Raw genomic sequence first — 19,560 nt, 5'->3', positions numbered from 1 at the left:
CTTGCGTTCTTGCCATTCCGTGGCTCAATAACAGGAAAGATTAGCCGGATTCTACGAAAGCACAAAATTGATACGGCTTTTAGAGCACCGGCTAAAATTCGACAGCTAATGAGGCCTGTGAAAGACGATATTGGACTCAGAACGCTAGGAATATACGAAATACCGTGTGGCTGTGGACAGTTCTATATCGGGCAGACTGTAGGTACTACAGAATATGCTTTAGAAAATGGACACCATATTGGATTTGCCCACGACAGTAGTTTTTGGGACAGTGTTATAAAAAAAGCGATGGAGTTAAAAATTTCTGACAACACCCACAATAAAGACCGTGACCTGCAGCTAAGCACAGCTTGGAACCCGGCCATCGGAAAGTTGAACCGGGTGCGGCAAGCGCACAATGAACACATTACCATATATGGCGCGGAGCGAGCACCAGTGACGTCACTGAAGACAACGCGGCTATACAAGGACGCCAGCAGCAATCATTGGACAGTCACCACTTGACAAAGGCCGAGGAGAACTCGGCCGAAAGCTCGTGGATTTTAAACCACTGGATGTGGCTGGAAGCCCGAGAAAATTTTATCAGTATGGAGGAGATGTACATACGCAAAATGAAATAACGAATGAAATTTTGTACCAAGGCCGAGATTCGAACCACGGTCTTCGGCTCACTAGGCAGATGCGCTAACCACTACGCCCCCTCGCACAGTGGCTTTACACAATTCCACGGATTACCCCAGCACTCCTTCCTCCTCATTCACGCCTCAGCCCACTTGGTATTGCTCGTAGTCACCAGAAGACACGGGTTCGAATCCCGGCCTTGGTACAAATTTTCATTCATCGCTTCAGTCTGGGTATATACATCATGGATGCTTGAAACTAGAAAGGTCTCTGCAGCTATAATGTCTCGTTTTACTATAGGGAAGAGTCTTGCAGTTTCGACTGGCTTACAGTACTGGTCACTACCATGATTGCCCTTTCCGCCTCCAAATAGCAGGAGAGTACAGTAAGCAGAAGCAACATGTGTATTTATGCGCACTGGAGTCGGATATCTCCTTCCGCTCTTCATTATTATATTGGCTCTAAGTGCTTGACGGTAATGCTGACGGTATCAGCACACGGCAGATATTTTGAGGCCTCTGGTACCCGTTTAGGAGGTAAGTGGTTTATGTCACTGCTGTATTTCGCTTATCTATGTTGCATAAGGAATGACTCACAATAAATGTTTCGTGATGATTTCTGTAAAAGAACGTACAATATGCAATATGACTAAATTCTACTGAGCGTTTGTCGTGCAGTACCGACCACTCTGTTGTCTTTCGGCCAGGCCAGAAATAGTTTCAATTTTCAAATTATATTCTCTTCTTCCTACTTATTTTCAGATTAAAATGGCAAAAAATGAGAGGAAAGGAAGGGGAAAGTGAAATGAAGGGTGTATAAAAATGGCTTTGAGCAAGGTTATGTCTAACAACATGACTGCGAGGGAAGCAGCTGAAGCGTTTTCAACAATTAGTTAAGAAAAAGATAGCCACCGACGAGATTAAAATCAGAAAAAATAAAGTCTGAAAGACAATTGAAAAACTTAAGTCAGGTGTTCCAAACTAAAATAAACACGCAAAGGCGGTCCATGGAAAGCCAGTTAAATGCGGTAAGGAAAACTTGAATTTACTGTAAAAAATTTGTCAGTATAAGGGAGTGAAAAATGCATTACGTGTTTGGAACCATTTGTAGAAGACTGGATGATGCGTACCACGAGTAGAGACTGGGCACTTGTTAAATGTGTGGATCAGGAGAATATTTTGCATTTCATTTGCCATTTTTGTAAAATAGTTATTGGTGAACTAAGCTGAAATAGCAAAAATAAGTTCCCGTGCTTACATGTTTTATTATTATTCAATAAATATCAGAGCAGTGTACCATCAACAACCGATATTATCACAGAAAACACTAGAAGATACTTCCTACAAGCATTGTAATTGTAGTTCTTTTACTTTCGATGTAGTACCACAAAAATCATTAAACTATGCTAGTCATAGGGCATGTCTGGAGGTAGGAGAATAGTATATTTATATTCAGATTAACTACCTCAGTTACACCCTCCCCTACATCGGCAAAATATTATCGATCTGTTTTTTGTAATTTAAAGGGAAAGAAGGTGTGAATTCAACGTTTCGCTGACGAGGAGGTGCTGAGATGCAGACAACCAGCTTGAACCACACGGGGCTCCGAGCCCTCAACAGTCATTTCCGCCATTCACCACAACTGATTTAGGAAACTCGCAGAAAACCCCGAGAACGAATCCATTGTCTTCAGCACGTTGCCATCTTGTCTAGTCTACCAAGAGAAAATTAGCTACCATAATTTATTTTATATTCATGTCTGTTTCCTGTCTCAGAGCCTGCCACCTTGTGAGATTTTCACGAATATGAAATTCCCCATTATATTCTGGCATGCGCTACGAAAAGCTTTTTCCGAGCTTAATCGTTTAGAACAGTAATCATTTTTAAGTCAGTAGAGATGAACGAACATCATTATTTACAAAAATTATTACTGATATCAGAAGGTTTCTTTTTTTTTTTTTTTTTTTTGTTCAATGTCTAGCGTCCTTCTCAAGTTATTGAGTTGGTGGAGTATCGACGAAAACCGGGAACAGATCAAGAGCGACCAGCTAGACGTGCGTGTGCATTCCTCCCCAGAGCCCTCCCCCTGCCCCCTCCTCACGTCTCAGGTTAGCCAGCCCAGTTTCGCCCGCAACGTCTCTGGTCATCCCACGCTTCTTGAGTTACGCAGCCCGTAACACTATTCCACAGCCTGGGCCTTTCACAACATTCTTACTCTGCCTCCTTGGGATTTGGCGCTTGCTACTACAAACCTTGTGTACTGTATACTTCCTGGTGCTATATATGTGGGAGGGGTTGCCATTATCCTTACCTTTGAATGTCTCAAACTTGTGGAACTGATTCGACATGATCCGCATTGTTTATTGACTGATAATTACCATTAACGCAGAAACATTCACAATTAATATCATTAGCAGCGCTTCATTATACAACAAAAAAATAAGTAGCTACTTACCCCACATGTTTCTCCAATTGTTCATATTCCCTTGAGTTAATTGAAATGTCACTGATAACTGATGAACAATTTCTCTTACAATTTCATCAGTTAGCACAAGTCGATTTGGAGATTTAATGACCTTGCCTTTTGACTACAGTGATTCACACAAAGTGATCCCTTATATTGAGGTGTCTTGGCACACTCTTCTGTTGGGGAGCATTTCTCTTCTGAAACCTTCTTCCAAACTTCAGTAGTTGAACAACTATTTCCTTTCTGTCCCTCTAGTGTTTCGACCTCTTGCAATTCCTGTTGCTCCAAATCTACAGCCGCTGAACCTCATTGTAATAGGCAGTGAAACGTGACAGCCATCCCCTACACCATCAACAGCAAACGATTTTTCCAGGAATGAATACGAAGCCTAAGTGTTTTCAAACCATTAAATATAATGTTTATTTCTTCAGCGAGGTCTAACAACTTACATAAATATTCTTCTATTTTCACTAGAATACCGGGAACGGTTTCACTAATTTTCTTCAGACGCTTCAAATGAGCGAATTTTTAAATCTTAAGGTGTTTCCGAGAAACCGTAATTTGTTATGAAAGCTAAACACATCTGCGTTGTATCAGTAATAAGTTTCCATTCCCTTGTAATGATATATTTAACGCCTTTAAACGCAGACCAACATCCGTAGTAAAAGCCATACCTAACAACCAATGTGGATCATCGATTGGGGCAAATACTTTTCATTTTCTTGCAGGAATAGTTCGATCGGATTCATTAATTGGAAAGTTCTTTCTAGAAGTTTACCTCCTGAAAGCCTTCACACTAACCAATACCAAGAGATATCATGAAGCTCGCCAATGTACAGTTTTTCTATGAAGAATTTGAAACGTCGGCGTTTTTCGGCATTTCATAGGATGTTGTTATCAGTTTTCACAACTATGCGCACAACATGTGGATAATCAAAATACTCTCCTGTTATTAAAAAAAAACGAAGCGCACAGAAGAGGATGAGGAAATGAAGACAAACTTCACTTGTTAACATGCCATGTGATGTTATTTCAGTGATTAGATCAGGCCAAATTTACGAAAAACTTGGCAGTATGAGCCCACTTTTCAATTTCACATTGCACATGTCTCTGGTCTGAATGCATGCATTGATTCGGTTGAAAGGGTCTCACAAAGCCATGGTATTTTCTGATGCAAGCGAGTCAGCAACGGTTGCAATTGTTGCCTTATATCCAAATACTGGCACTGGGACGGAACTGAGGCCCGAGCTGGCCCCACATACGTTCCATTAGGGAAGTTGTGGGGAGCCTGCTGGTCACAGGAATTACTGAACATCTTGCAGACATTTCATAGAACCACCTGCCATGCGTGGCCGTGTATCTTCCTGTTAAAAATGGCGCAACAGTACTCTCACATGAGAGGCAAAACATGAGGACCTGATTCCCGATGGCACGCCACACCATGCTCTCATTCCAAGAGGTATGGGACATTTATTTGAGGAGAGAGGGTTTTCGCAACAAAAACTCTGCTCAACCTGTCCCTTGCCGTCAAATATTGGGGACGAAAACTTGTCCCACCTAAAAGATTCAAACGGGTAGACAGCAAAATGAATCTTTCACACCGCAGCGGAGTGTGCACTTTCTCTCAGGGTTGCAGGCATAGACTTACTAAAGTGCCCATTGCCGCTACTACAACGGTCCCATGCTCAACGCTGTGTTTGCACTTAATGAATGATGTAAAACATCTGGTAGAACGTTGCATGCAGAATGACTTAACAGATACGAATAACGTTCATAAGAACTGTGTCTCCTTATTGTTAGAAAATAAAAAGTGTAAAAATGAAGTGGCTAGTTAAGGTTATGCCAACGGCCTTGCCGCAGTGGTAATACCGGTTCCCGTCAGATCACCGAAGTTAAGCGCTGTTGGGCTGGGCTAGAACTTGGATGGGTGACCATCCGGTCTGCTGACCGCCGTTGGCAAGCGGGGTGCACTCAGCCCTTGTGAGGCAAACTGAGGAGCTACTTGACTGACAAGTAGCGGCTCCGGACTCGGAAACTGACATACGGCCGGGAGAGCGGTGTGCTGACCACATGCCCCTCCATATCCGCATCCAGTGACGCCCCTCGCTTCCCGAGCACGGGGTCCCGGGTTCGATTCCCGGCGGGGTCAGGGATTTTCACCTGCCTCGAGATGACTGGGTGTTTGTGTTGTCCTCATCATTTCATCATCATCCAGGAAAGTGGCGAAATTGGACTGAGCAAAGGTTGGGACATTGTACGGGCGCTGATAACCACGCAGTTGAGCGCCCCACAAACCAAACATCATCATCATCATCCAGTGACGCCTGTGTTTGAGGATGACACGGCGGCCAGTCGGTACCTTTGGGCCTTCAAGGCCTGTTCGGTAGGAGTTCCGTTTAGTTTTAGTTAAGGCTATATTAAAGATTAAAATTGTTCAGCTGCAAGCTAGCTGAAAAAAAAATACGATAAAATTATCCCACACGAAAATAAATTAAAGACTGGAAAATAAACTCAAAAAAATAGACGCAGAGTAATCTTCTTTGTAAGTTTCATGCATCTACTTTGAATCGACAACCTGACGCATTTTCGCTACTACTTATAAAAAATGAACCCCTACATTCTTGAATATTTATAACTTCCCGTATTATGATGGAGACCTAGTGCAGGAAACTTGAAAACTACATTCGTTTAAGACAGACTTGATTACCCGATAGTAATTGTGAAGTAAACATCCTTTTATTTGTTCTTTAAATCAAATTGAGGCTTTCAGTTCGGGAACAGATGCCTCACTTCTCCGCTACGACGTGGTAGGAGCTTGGGTGCTAGCAGAGGCCTCTGATTGCCCACGGAATGCGACGTTCCTTGCTCGAGTTCCTCTCCGGAACTCATAAAGTTTCCAGTAGGTAGCCACCGCCCTTGTATAACGTCGGATACTGAAGAAGATAAGGTGGATATTTGATTTATTAGTCAGAAGAGGAATTGGAGAGGGTCTGTATTGAGCAAACCAATTTTTTTCTTTTTTTCTATTACCCGGACATGTTTTGGTGAAGTTTCAGCGCCCGCATCTCGTGGTCGTGCGGTAGCGTTCTCGCTTCCCACGCCCGGGTTCCCGGGTTCGATTCCCGGCGGAGTCAGGGATTTTCTCTGCCTCGTGATGGCTGGGTGTTGTGTGCTGTCCTTAGGTTAGTTATGTTTAAGTAGTTCTAAGTTGTAGGGGACTGATGACCTCAGAAGTTAAGTCGCATAGTGCTCAGAGCCATTTGAACCATTTTTTGAAGTTTCAGCATTATCAGTCGGCTATTATTTTCTTTCTGTTAAACAGGAAAAATACTCTTATAAATTTAAGTTTTTAAAAAACTATTTACAAATTTGAAAAACTGGCGAAGTTTTGTACAAATATACCAATTTACTATATGCTGTAGTTTTCCGGCCGGCCGGAGTGGCCGAGCGGTTCTAGGCGCTATAGTCTGGAACCGAGCAGGTTCGAATCCTACCTCGGGAATGGATGTGTGTGATGTCCTTAGGTTAGTTAGGCTTAATTAGTTCTAAGTTCTAGGCGACTGATGACCTCAGAAGTTAAGTCGCATAGTGCTCAGAGCCATTTGAACCATTTTTTGTAGTTTTCCTGTTTTTTATGTTTAGTGTTGTACTTGCTTTCCTTTCAGTCTGTCACCTGGAACCGTATAAAATATAATGTAGAAAGTTATTTAATTCCAAACTTTACGACTGGAAATGTTAAGATGGGCCTAACATAATTAGTTTCATATAGATGATGGTGTGTTACGGCGCGCGATCTTGTGTGTGTGTGTGTGTGTGTGTGTGTGTGTGTGTGTGTGTGTGTGTGTGTGTTTGAAATATGTTTCTGGCCTGCACCATCCACTAATCCGGTTGGAAGGGTGTATAAAGCCATTGTATCTTCTCCTATTGCATCTGCTGTAATTGGTCCTTGATATTCTGGATGCAGTCGGAGCTGATCTGCCGGGGCAGATCTGGGGACCTTTCTCGCCACAGAAATACCTTAATTGCTGTGTTGAAAAACTATACTAGGACTGTCTCAGGCGAAGTAACACAGGAGGACGCTGGGAGGCCGTGACGTACTGCTGCGCCTTCAGAGTTCCTTCAGTCACTACGAGCCGTGAGCTTAAGTCGTACCAGATGGGTCCCCACATCGTGACGCCAGAAACAGTACCCGTGTACCTCTCCAAAACAGTGGGAGAGTGGGACCTCTTCCCAGGTCATTGCTAAATTTGCCGATAATGGTCGACAGGGATAACTCAGTAGCGCGAGTCATCTTTGAACATGATGCGGCGCTGTTAGAAGCAGTCCGTTCTTCCTAGTCACTGCAAGTGAAGACGTTTTCGTTGTGGCGTTGACGCGAGCCTGTCTATGCATGAGATCGTAATTCACTTTACTGTGTTCATCATAAGAATAAACCTGATGTAAACATTACCCCAGGTATTCTTCCGCGTTTGCTCGAATCTCATTGGTTTTCGTTTCAGGTGGGGCGGAATCCAAGCTGTAAGCAACACTTACGATCATAAGGACACGTTTTATGCTGTGTTACATGCACACGGACCGAGCGATAATGCGAGACAACGGCTTTACCGCCGCATTTAACTCTGACAGCACTGGCCAGCCAGTGGTCCAAATAATATGCAATGGTACGAGCAGTTGCAGATCGGAAGTAAAAAGAGAAGAGCAAAGAAACAATACAGCTTCGAATGCCATTTAATTTTTAAAAATAATTGAATAATATTCGACAAAACTCCAGCACTACCGCGCGCTTCTTGGGTGACGAGACGGAAAGCATAAAATGCTCTGCTTCTCACCGTACATATTATTTTATCTACGAAGAAGAGTGATGAGAACTCTTAACTTAAAGACAGGGTAATTTTTCTGAGCGAGCTATGTGTGATGCAAAAGCGTACTGCAGGAATTTCACCGTACTGTTGAATACTGAAGCCAATGGAGGTATTAATTACAGTCAGTCGTCAGGTAATCTCTTAACTCCTTCCTCATCCGAATCTGAGAAATACATTCAGTTCTGAAACTGTCATCTGCTACGTTGATAACGAGTCGATCAACAACACAATCACCGTGCGAGGTGGCGCAGTGGTTAGCACACTGGACTCGCATTCTACATCTACATCTACATTTATACTCCGCAAGCCACCCAACGGTGTGTGGCGGAGGGCACTGTACGTGCCACTGTCATTATCTCCCTTTCCTGTTCCAGTCGCGTATGGTTCGCGGGAAGAACGACTGTCTGAAAGCCTCTGTGCGCGCTCTAATCTCTCTAATTTTACATTCGTGACCTCCTCGGGAGGTATAAGTAGGGGGAAGCAATATATTCGATACCTCATCCAGAAACGCACCCTCACGAAACCTGGCGAGCAAGCTACACCGCGATGCAGAGCGCCTCTCTTGCAGAGTCTGCCACTTGAGTTTGTTAAACATCTCCGTAACGCTATCACGGTTACCAAATAACCCTGTGACGAAACGCGCCGCTCTTCTTTGGATCTTCTCTATCTCCTCCGTCAACCCGATCTGGTACGGATCCCACACTGATGAGCAATACTCAAGTATATGTCGAACGAGTGTTTTGTAAGCCACCTCCTTTGTTGATGGACTACATTTTCTAAGGACTCTCCCAATGAATCTCAACCTGGTACCCGCCTTACCAACAATTAATTTTATATGATCATTCCACTTCAAATCGTTCCGCATGCATACTCCCAGATATTTTACAGAAGTAACTGCTACCAGTGTTTGTTCCGCTATCATATAATCATACAATAAAGGATCCTTCTTTCTATGTATTCGCAATACATTACATTTGTCTATGTTAAGGGTCAGTTGCCACTCCCTGCACCAAGTGCCTATCCGCTGCAGATCTTCCTGCATTTTGCTACAATTTTCTAATGCTGCAACTTCTCTGTATACTACAGCATCATCCGCGAAAAGCCACATGGAACTTCCAACACTATCTACTAGGTCATTTATATATATTGTGAAAAGCAGTGGTCCCATAACACTCCCCTGTGGCACGCCAGAGGTTACTTTAACGTCTGTAGATGTCTCTCCATTGAGAACAACATGCTGTGTTCTGTTTGCTAAAAACTCTTCAATCCAGCCACACAGCTGGTCTGATATTCCGTAGGCTCTTACTTTGTTTATCAGGCGACAGTGCGGAACTGTATCGAACGCCTTCCGGAAGTCAAGGAAAATGGCATGTACCTGGGAGCCTGTATCTAATATTTTCTGGGTCTCATGAACAAATAAAGCGAGTTGGGTATCACACGATCGCTGTTTCCGGAATCCATGTTGATTCCTACATAGTAGATTCTGAGTTTCCAAAAACGACATGATACTCGAGCAAAAGACATGTTCTAAAATTCTACAACAGATCGACGTCAGAGAGATAGGTCTATAGTTTTGCGCATCTGCTCGACGACCCTTCTTGAAGACTGGGACTACCTGTGCTCTTTTCCAATCATTTGGAACCTTCTGTTCCTCTAGAGACTTGCGGTACACGGCTGTTAGAAGGGGGGCAAGTTCTTTCGCGTACTCTATGTAGAATCGAATTGGTATCCCGTCAGGTCCAGTGGACTTTCCTCTGTTGAGTGATTCCAGTTGCTTTTCTATTCCTTGGATACTTATTTCAATGTCAGCCATTTTTTCGTTGGTGCGAGGATTTAGAGAAGGAACTGCAGTGCGGTCTTCCTCTGTGAAACAGCTTTGGAAAAAGGTGTTTAGTATTTCAGCTTTACGCTTGTCATCCTCTGTTTCAATGCCATCATCATCCCGGAGTGTCTGGACATGATGTTTCGAGCCACTTACTGATTTAACGTAAGACCAGAACTTCCTAGGATTTTCTGTCAAGTCGGTACCTAGTATTTTACTTTCGAATTCACTGAACGCTTCGCGCATAGCCCTCCTTACGCTAACTTTGACATCGTTTAGCTTCTGTTTGTCTGAGAGGTTTTGGCTGCGTTTAAACTTGGAGTGAAGCTCTCTTTGCTTTCGCAGTAGTTTCCTAACTTTGTTGTTGTACCACGGTGGGTTTTTCCCGTCCCTCACAGTTTTGCTCGGTACGTACCTGTCTAAAACGCATTTTACGATTGCCTTGAACTTTTTCCATAAACACTCAACATTGTCAGTGTCGGAACAGAAATTTTCGTTTTGATCTGTTAGGTAGTCTGAAATCTGCCTTCTATTACTCTTGCTAAACAGATAAACCTTCCTCCCTTTTTTTATATTCCTATTAACTTCCATATTCAGGGATGCTGCAACGGCCTTATGATCACTGATTCCCTGTTCTGCACTTACAGAGTCGAAAAGTTCGGGTCTGTTTGTTATCAGTAGGTCCAAGATGTTATCTCCACGAGTCGGTTCTCTGTTTAATTGCTCGAGGTAATTTTCGGATAGTGCACTCAGTATAATGTCACTCGATGCTCTGTCCCTACCACCCGTCCTAAACATCTGAGTGTCCCAGTCTATATCTGGTAAATTGAAATCTCCACCTAAGACCATAACATGCTGAGAAATGGCTCAAATGGCTCTGAGCACTATGGGACTCAACTGCTGTGGTCATAAGTCCCCTAGAACTTAGAACTACTTAAACATAACTAACCTAAGGACAGCACACAACACCCAGCCATCACGAGGCAGAGAAAATCCCTGACCCCGCCGGGAATCGAACCCGGGAACCCGGGCGTGGGAAGCGAGAACGCTACCGCACGACCACGAGATGCGGGCCATGCTGAGAAAATTTATGTGAAATGTATTCCAAATTTTCTCTCAGTTGTTCTGCCACTAATGCTGCTGAGTCGGGGGGTCGGTAAAAGGAGCCAATTATTAACCTAGCTCGGTTGTTGAGTGTAACCTCCACCCATAATAATTCACAGGAACTATCCACTTCTACTTCACTACAGGATAAACTACTACTAACAGCGACGAACACTCCACCACCGGTTGCATGCAATCTATCCTTTCTAAACACCGTCTGTGCCTTTGTAAAAATTTCGGCAGAATTTATCTCTGGCTTCAGCCAGCTTTCTGTACCTATAACGATTTCAGCTTCGGTGCTTTCTATCAGCGCTTGAAGTTCCGGTACTTTACCAACGCAGCTTCGACAGTTTACAATTACAATACCGATTGCTGCTTGGTCCCCGCATGTCCTGACTTTGCCCCGCACCCGTTGAGGCTGTTGCCCTTTCTGCACTTGCCCGAGGCCATCTAACCTAAAAAACCGCCCAGCCCACGCCACACAACCCCTGCTACCCGTGTAGCCGCTTGTTGCGTGTAGTGGACTCCTGACCTATCCAGCGGAACCCGAAACCCCACCACCCTATGGCGCAAATCGAGGAATCTGCAGCCCACATGGTCGCAGAACCGTCTCAGCCTCTGATTCAGACCCTCCACTCGGCTCTGTACCAAAGGTCCGCAGTCAGTCCTGTCGACGATGCTGCAGATGGTGACCTCTGCTTTCATCCCGCTAGCGAGACTGGCAGTCTTCACCAAATCAGATAGCCGCCGGAAGCCAGAGAGGATTTCCTCCGATCCATAGCGACACACATCATTGGTGCCGACATGAGCGACCACCTGCAGATGGGTACACCCTGTACCCTTCATGGCATCCGGAAGGACCCTTTCCACATCTGGAATGACTCCCCCCGGTATGCACACGGAGTGCACTTTGGTTTTCTTCCCCTCCCTTGCTGCCATATCCCTAAGGGGCCCCATTACGTGCCTGACGTTGGAGCTCCCAACTACCAGTAAGCCCACCCTCTGCGACTGCCCGGATCTTGCAGACTGAGGGGCAACCTCTGGAACAGGACAAGCAGCCATGTCAGGCTGAAGATCAGTATCAGCCTGAGACAGAGCCTGAAACCGGTTCGTCAGACAAACTGGAGAGGCCTTCCGTTCAGCCCTCCGGAATGTCTTTCGCCCCCTGCCACACCTTGAGACGACCTCCCACTCTACCACAGGTGAGGGATCAGCCTCAATGCGGGCAGTATCCCGGGCAACCACAGTCTTAGTCCGATCGGGGGATGCGTGGGACGAGCTGGCCGTCCCCGACTAACCCCCATCCGGACCCCCACAGTGATGCCCATTGGCAACAGCCTCAAGCTGTGTGACCGAAGCCAACACTGCCTGAAGCTGGGAGCGAAGGGATGCCAACTCAGCCTGCATCCGAACACAGCAGTTGCAGTCCCTATCCATGCTAAAAACTTGTGCAAAGAACGTCTGAACTAATCTACAGAGAGCGCAAACAAAACGACACAAAATTGAAGCGGTTATTAAAATACAAGATTGCCTAGTAAATGCAGTAATGCCGCCACTTGTGCACTGCTGACACACTGCTCGGCGGCGGAAGGAGACTACGCGATTTAACACTATTCGAGTACTAAAACGTGATGCTACAACTCTCAAATACTATAATACGCCCGAAATTTATGAATTAAACAATGCAAGTACCAAAAACACGCAAAGAAATTAAGAATTAAACTATGTAACAAATGAGTGAGCTAGGAGTATACGACTTGCTGCTGCAGCTGCTTATCCAACGGCGGCAGGGAGCACACTGACTGTGACCAACCGACACTGGCCGTTCAAAACAAGAACAGATGACAGACGACTACGCGAATTTACACTATTCAGGTACTAAAACGCGATGCTACAACTCTCAAATACTATAATACGCCCGAAATTTATGAATTAAACAATGCAAGTACCAAAAACACGCAAAGAAATTAAGAATTAAACTATGTAACAAATGAGTGAGCTAGGAGTATACGACTTGCTGCTGCAACTGCTTATCCAACGGCGGCAACGAGCACACTGACTGTGACCAACCGACACTGGTCGTTCAAAACAAAAACAGATGACAGACGACTACGCGAATTTACACTATTCAGGTACTAAAACGCGATGCTACAACTCTCAAATACTATAATACGCCCGAAATTTATGAATTAAACAATGCAAGTACCAAAAACACGCAAAGAAATTAAGAATTAAACTATGTAACAAATGAGTGAGCTAGGAGTATACGACTTGCTGCTGCAGCTGCTTATCCAACGGCGGCAGGGAGCACACTGACTGACGACGGTTCAATCCCGTCTCCAGCCATCCTGGTTTAGGTTTTCCGTGATTTCCCTAAATCGTTTCAGGCAAATGCCGGGATGGTTCCTTTAAAAGGGCACGGCCGATTTCCTTCCCAATCCTTCCCTAACCCGAGCTTGCGCTCCGTCTCTAATGACCTCGTTGTCGACGAGACGTTAAACACTAACCACCACCACCACCAACAACAGAATCCACGAATCCGCCCAAGCGCCCATTTGCTCTTTTTCTTTTGTTCGTGCCGTTCTAAAAAAGCTACATGTGTTAGTTCCATTACGTTTGGTAGCTTGATAATCATGTTATTCCTCGGTCCTTGCCGGCCGTGGTGGCCAAGCGGTTAAAGGCGCTACAGAATTCTCTGTTGCAACTCTCGGGCAAGTAACACAGAATGTTACAGGGAGTCTATTATTTGTTCGCGGATGGCAAGCGGGAAGAGGTTACCAAGTGCTTTGTACACAATACGGCGATCCTCCCTCATGGTGGTCGGACATGAGAAATGGAGAATCACAATTAGGCCTCTTTCAATTTCTGTTAGATGCTGATATCGCCGTTTCACACTAGTACGCGGTGTCACCGTACCTTTTTCAGTAATCACTCAGCATCTGACGCTGTTCATGACCGTTATATACCCCAGAAGGCCTGCTAACACTAAAAATGTAAAACATATACGCACCCCAATGGCTGTCCTACCTGTCACAGAGCACTGCAACTCTAACCATCCTCAAATCCGCCAATGGTGTGTCCATGTACCAAGTTACATTGACATCCGACCATGTCTAGGAGTGTTTCGCTTCTTCATCAGGCAATGTGTATTGTGTACTGCATTGGTCCTATAACACGACAGTGGGGGTTCACCAGAAATTACTTGAGCCGTGACCAGCTCGCCTTCATGCCATTTGTTCTTTGGCATATTGTCACTATAGAGTAGCGTCTTATTTCTCCCTGAGTTACTACCATAACGAGATGGTGACTTGCCTCCGTCAGTGGCAGCAGCAGCGATGATCGATACTAGAAATACTGTACCATCTCTGGTGTGACCGCTATATTTCTGTGTGGTGGTGAATATGAGGCAGTCGTTCGGTTGGGACAGAGCAGCGAGGAAGCCTCCATGGCGCGAGGGCAGGATAGGGCTGCTGGCAGTAGGCATGCACTGTCGGATTTGTGAGGGCCTAGCTGCGAGAGCTACAAGTTCGACGCTCAATGAACCTGGACACTGAAGTTGAGTGATCAATTAACTTGTTATGAAACTTCAACTGCTGTGACATCCCTTCGTTCATTGCCAGTTGTTGCTTCCTGGGCCCTTCCAGGAAGCAGCAACGTATGGTGTATTGGAGTCGGCAAATTTTTCAGCCATCTTCCTATATGGTGTTTAACTATTGAATTGGTTGTTACTTATTAGTGAAGTGCACCAGCGGTATTTTCTGCTTTGTGGCCATTAATGTTCCAGTTGCCTGCCCTGGTCGTTAGTGTAGTTTGCTGGCAGTGTGTTTTTCCTCGCTGTGTTGATGCTGACCAGAACAGTGTGTAGTCTGACAGCTTTGGTGCTGTTCATATTTTTGAGTGGTTTTTGTGCCTTGACTGTATTTGGACGCCAATTTTCAAGACGTAGTGCTGCCGGTATCTTCGTCCTCGCTGATATTTTCCGTTGTCGTGGCATTCGTCAGATGGAAGAGGATTGATTAGCTTGTTGGTCGGTCCTTCAGCCGTCCCTGGCTCAGGTTGGCATATGATTATTTAGTCTTAATCTTGGCTGCCTGTCTCATCTAAACTTATGTTAGAGTAACCCCTCAGGCCGACCCTTGGAAGACTTCTGAGCATCATTGTTCTGTTGTTTTTAAATTGTGATTTTCTTTCAGTTTTAAGTACTGTGCAAGGCCTTCAGCAGTCTATTAATTTAGTTTATTTCAATTTTAAAATAAGGCCTTCAGCTGACTTAAATTGAAGTTTTAACATTGATTTGTTTAAAACTTATTTTGAGAAACGAGATTTTGCTCTATTGGAAATCTTTGTTATTCAGGCCTTAAGCCTTGAGTTGTTCTATGTTCAGTATATGGTCTTCAGCCGAGCTTTTATGTGAGATATTAAAAGATAAGGCCTTCAGCCATCACAAATTAAAATTTGAAAATTCAATTGTTTAAAATCCTTTAAAATTTTCTTCTCTATCTGAAATTATTATTATCCAGGCCTTAAGCCTGGAGTTGTTCTACGTTAAGTGTGTGGCCTTCAGCCGAGTACTTACATTTTTTTTTTTTTTTTTTTTTTTTTTTTTTTTTTTTTTTTTTTTTTTTTTTTTTTTTTTTTTTTTAGAAAGCCGTTCAGCCGTGTGTATTCCTTAAAGCAATTGTAATAACTTGTGTTCGGGCTGTCAGCCATATTATTTTGAATCTTTTTAAGGGCACATGTGATTAAATGTTTTTAGGAAAATAAAGTTTGTGTGTTTTGTCCAGCTGACAGTAAATTATTTTGGTTCCTTTGCACAACCATAAACTGATCCGCTCTGTCCAGCGATTCCAGATTTCATTACTTTTATGTCCGAAGATCTATCTCTACTCTCCTGCGGTTCTCCGCTTCCCCTTCTTCTGTTGTAAATTTGTACAGCCTTTTGCCGTTAATACGTTTGCCTAAGACAGATGAAAATATGCTTTTTCATCGCCTTCTATTATGTCCATTGCTGATACCATTTTACTGTGATCCTCGCCTGCTAGCAACACGAGTCGTTCTTTCTCCAGTCTAAACAGCCAGTACTTTGGATACGGAAGCTACAGTGATTACATTATTATAGACGTTATCTTGCCTCTTAACATGTACATTCTTGATGTCTTGGCTATGGAGACAAATCATAGGAAAGCGTCAGGCTGATAGTTACAGTGCTCTACTCTGCTCCATGGTGACAGATTGTCTTCGGTAGCTTGAATGCCTGGAAAATGAGCATACATACTGTATTAGCTATTCTAACGCAACAGTTTTAAAACTTCCAGACACTAAAACCATGTTATTAGTATAAAAGTTGGCAGCTATGGGCTACCTGCTAATTCCCAATTATTAATCTCTTTCCTTTCATACTCATAATATTGTCACAGAAGAAGCTAAGTAGCACAGTCAATGTGGTGTAGTGGTTATGATACAAGACTGTTGCATGGAAGGTCGTGAGTTCAAAACTCACCTGAGTTATAAAGTTTTGATTTCTATATTCGGTTCCAGTACATTCTAGAAGTATCACAAATGTCATGAATCATTGTACGAGGTGCATTCAAGTTCTAAGGCCTCCGATTTTTTTTCTCCGGACTGGAAAGAGATAGAAACATGCGCATTGTTTAAAATGAGGCCGCATTCATTGCCAATACGTCCCAGAGATGGCAGCACCGTACGGCAGATGGAATTTTACCGCCAGCGGCGAGAATGAGAACTGTTTTAAATACTTAAAATGGCGACGTTTTCCTTACTTGAACAGCGTGCAATCATTCGTTTTCTGAATTTGCGTGGTGTGAAACCAATTAAAATTCATCGACATTTGAAGGAGACATGTGGTGAGGGAGTTATGGATGTGTCGAAAGTGCGTTCATGGGTGCGACAGTTTAATGAAGGCAGAACATCATGTGACAACAAACCGAAACAACCTCGGGCTCGCACAAGCCGGTCTGATGACATGATCGAGAAAGTGGAGAGAATTGTTTTGGGGGATCGCCGAATGATCGTTGAACGGATCGCCTCCAGAGTTGGCATTTCTGTGGGTTCTGTGCACACAATCCTGCATGACGACCTGAAAATGCGAAAAGTGTCATACAGGTGGGTGCCACGAATGCTGACGGACGACCACACGGCTGCCCGTGTGGCATGTTGCCGAGCAATGTTGAAGCGCAACGACAGCATGAATGGGACTTTCTTTTCGTCAGTTGTGACAATGGATGAGACGTGGATGCCATTTTTCAATCCAGAAACAAAGCGCCAGTCAGCTCAATGGAAGCACACAGATTCACCGCCACCAAAAAAATTTCGGGTAACCACCAGTGCTGAAAAAATGATGGTGTCCATGTTCTGGGACAGCGAGTGCGTAATCCTTACCCATTGCATTCCAAAGGGCACTACGGTAACAGGTGCATCCTACGAAAATGTTGTGAAGAACAAATTCCTTCCTGCGCTGCAACAAAAACGTCTGGGAAGGGCTGCGCGTGTGCCGTTTCACCAAGACAACGCACCCGCACGTCGAGCTAACGTTACGCAACAGTTCCTTCGTGATAACAAGTGATTCCTCATGCTCCCTACTCACCTGACCTGGCTCCTAGTGACTTTTGGCTTTTTCCAACAATGAAAGACACTCTCCGTGGTCGCACATTCACCAGCCGTGCTGCTATTGCCTCAGCGATTTTCCAGTGGTCAAAACAGACTCCTAAAGAAGGCTTCGCCGCTGCCATGGAATCATGGCGTCAGCGTTGTGAAAAATGTGTACGTCTGCAGGGCGATTACGTCGAGAAGTAACGCCAGTTTCATCGATTTCGGGTGAGTAGTTAATTAGAAAAAAATCGGAGGCCTTAGAACTTGAATGCACCTCGTACTGGGATGTTCTGTGACTGTGTATACACCGTATGTTCTCTGGCCGGAGGCAGTTCGCTCCGCGCTCTTGTATGTGCAAGTGCTGAATAAACCTTCGTTAAGTGTTCGTCATTCATCTAATTACACCTTCTTCTACGTGATAGTACGATAACTGTAGTAACGAAACAAGTAATTCACGAGTATCAGGGAGTGGTTGCGTTATCGTATGGCAACGTCATTTCATTTAAATTTCTTAATTTATTACACTCTTGAGTAACTGCAGAGCATGATTTCATAAAGCTTTTTATGGGTGAGCTAAGGAGAACCCTGGCTGGAGGAAGGAATAGCATGTTTACCCGTCTGAAGAACAGACACCTCGAACAGCAGGTGGTCTGCTGTCCGGGCGGCCATTGGGCGTTCCAAAACGCGTCTTTCTGGCGCGCGCCACGGGTGTCTTCCTACAGTTCGTACAACCGGACAATGCGTTGTGTCCTGGTCGCCCACCCAGGGAAAAAAAAAACGAAGCGCCACGACGTCTTTTTCTAAAGAGACGGAAATCGGTAGACGTGATGCACATGTACAGACAAACAAATGATTACAATTCAGAAAAACTGGATATTTATTCAAGAGCTTCACAAATTGAGCAAGTCAATAACACGTTGGTCCACCTCTCGTCCTTATGCAAGCACTTATTCGGCTTGGCATTGACTGATAGAGTTCTTGAATGTCCTCTTGAGAGATATCGTGCCAAATTCTGTTCAGTTGGCAAGTTAGATCGTCAAAATCGGTTGGAGGGCCCCCGCCCATAATGCTCCAAAAGTTCTCAACTGGGGAGAAATCTGACCAAGATAAGGTTTGGCAAGCACGAAGACAAACAGTAGATGCTCTCGCCGTTTGCCGGCGGGCATTATCTTGCTGAAATGTAAGTCCAGGCCAGTCAGCCATGAAGAGCAACAAAACGGGGCGTAGAATATCGTCGACGAACCGCTGTGCTGCATATGTGCCGCGTGTGACAACCAAATGGGTCCTGCTATGAAAAGAAATGGTACCCCAGACCATCACTCCTGGTTGTCCGACTGTATGGCAGGCAACAGTCAGTTTGGTACCCACCACTGTCCGGGACGTCCCCAGAAACATCTTCGACCTGGAATCTCCTTGACTGTAGTAAAATTGCCTTCCGTGGTGAGTCCCGTTCCAAAGTGAACCCCAGTGACTTTCAGTATCCCTGATGATATTCCGTTCCTCCCTGTAGTGATTTCCTTTCGGCCCTTATCATTTAATCTTACGTTAACAAATGTACAACGTTAACTGGATCCTGAATGACTTTGTATTTGGGGAACCGTTTCAATAGCTTTGGAAAAGATTGTTTGTACTTATGCCAACAGCGCAACCAGTTACTTGGCCTTCCTTTGGTATCATTTCACCAGCAGATTCATTCACATATTATCAGCGATCCGGGCCGCGCACCTTTATAGGCAACTGTGTTCACGGGAGCCACCCGTTAACCGCTGGTCCAGCACGGGGCGGACACTTATCACACTCTCAAATTCACAAGTGGCTCGGCCGGCACTTTGCAACTGGAAGTCTTAGCTTGAACCTTTCCTTCTCAATACATCCTCGCAACTTGACAGAAGCACTCCTACATACCATACTACTACTTCTGGGAAAATAAATATCACAGAGAAATGGCTTAGTCATAGCCTGAGGGTAGCTTTTAAAATAAATATATGTTTCTCCAGGGGTAAGTGTACAACGTTTTTAAACATATGATGTTTTTTTCGTGGAACTAGAAATCAATCTGCAGATACTTCTTCATGC

At 44.5% G+C, this 19,560-nt stretch overlaps 1 pseudogene; it reads left to right on the top strand.

Annotated features, from left to right (window-relative positions):
* Positions 1–4,928: 4,928 nt before the first annotated feature.
* On the top strand, positions 4,929–5,046 carry LOC126093085 (5S ribosomal RNA; annotated as a pseudogene).
* The last annotated feature ends 14,514 nt before the right edge of the window (positions 5,047–19,560 follow it).

The sequence above is a fragment of the Schistocerca cancellata genome, chromosome 7, assembly GCF_023864275.1.
Source record: "Schistocerca cancellata isolate TAMUIC-IGC-003103 chromosome 7, iqSchCanc2.1, whole genome shotgun sequence".
NCBI lineage: Eukaryota > Metazoa > Arthropoda > Insecta > Orthoptera > Acrididae > Schistocerca > Schistocerca cancellata.
This window is presented reverse-complemented; position numbering and strand designations above follow the sequence as displayed.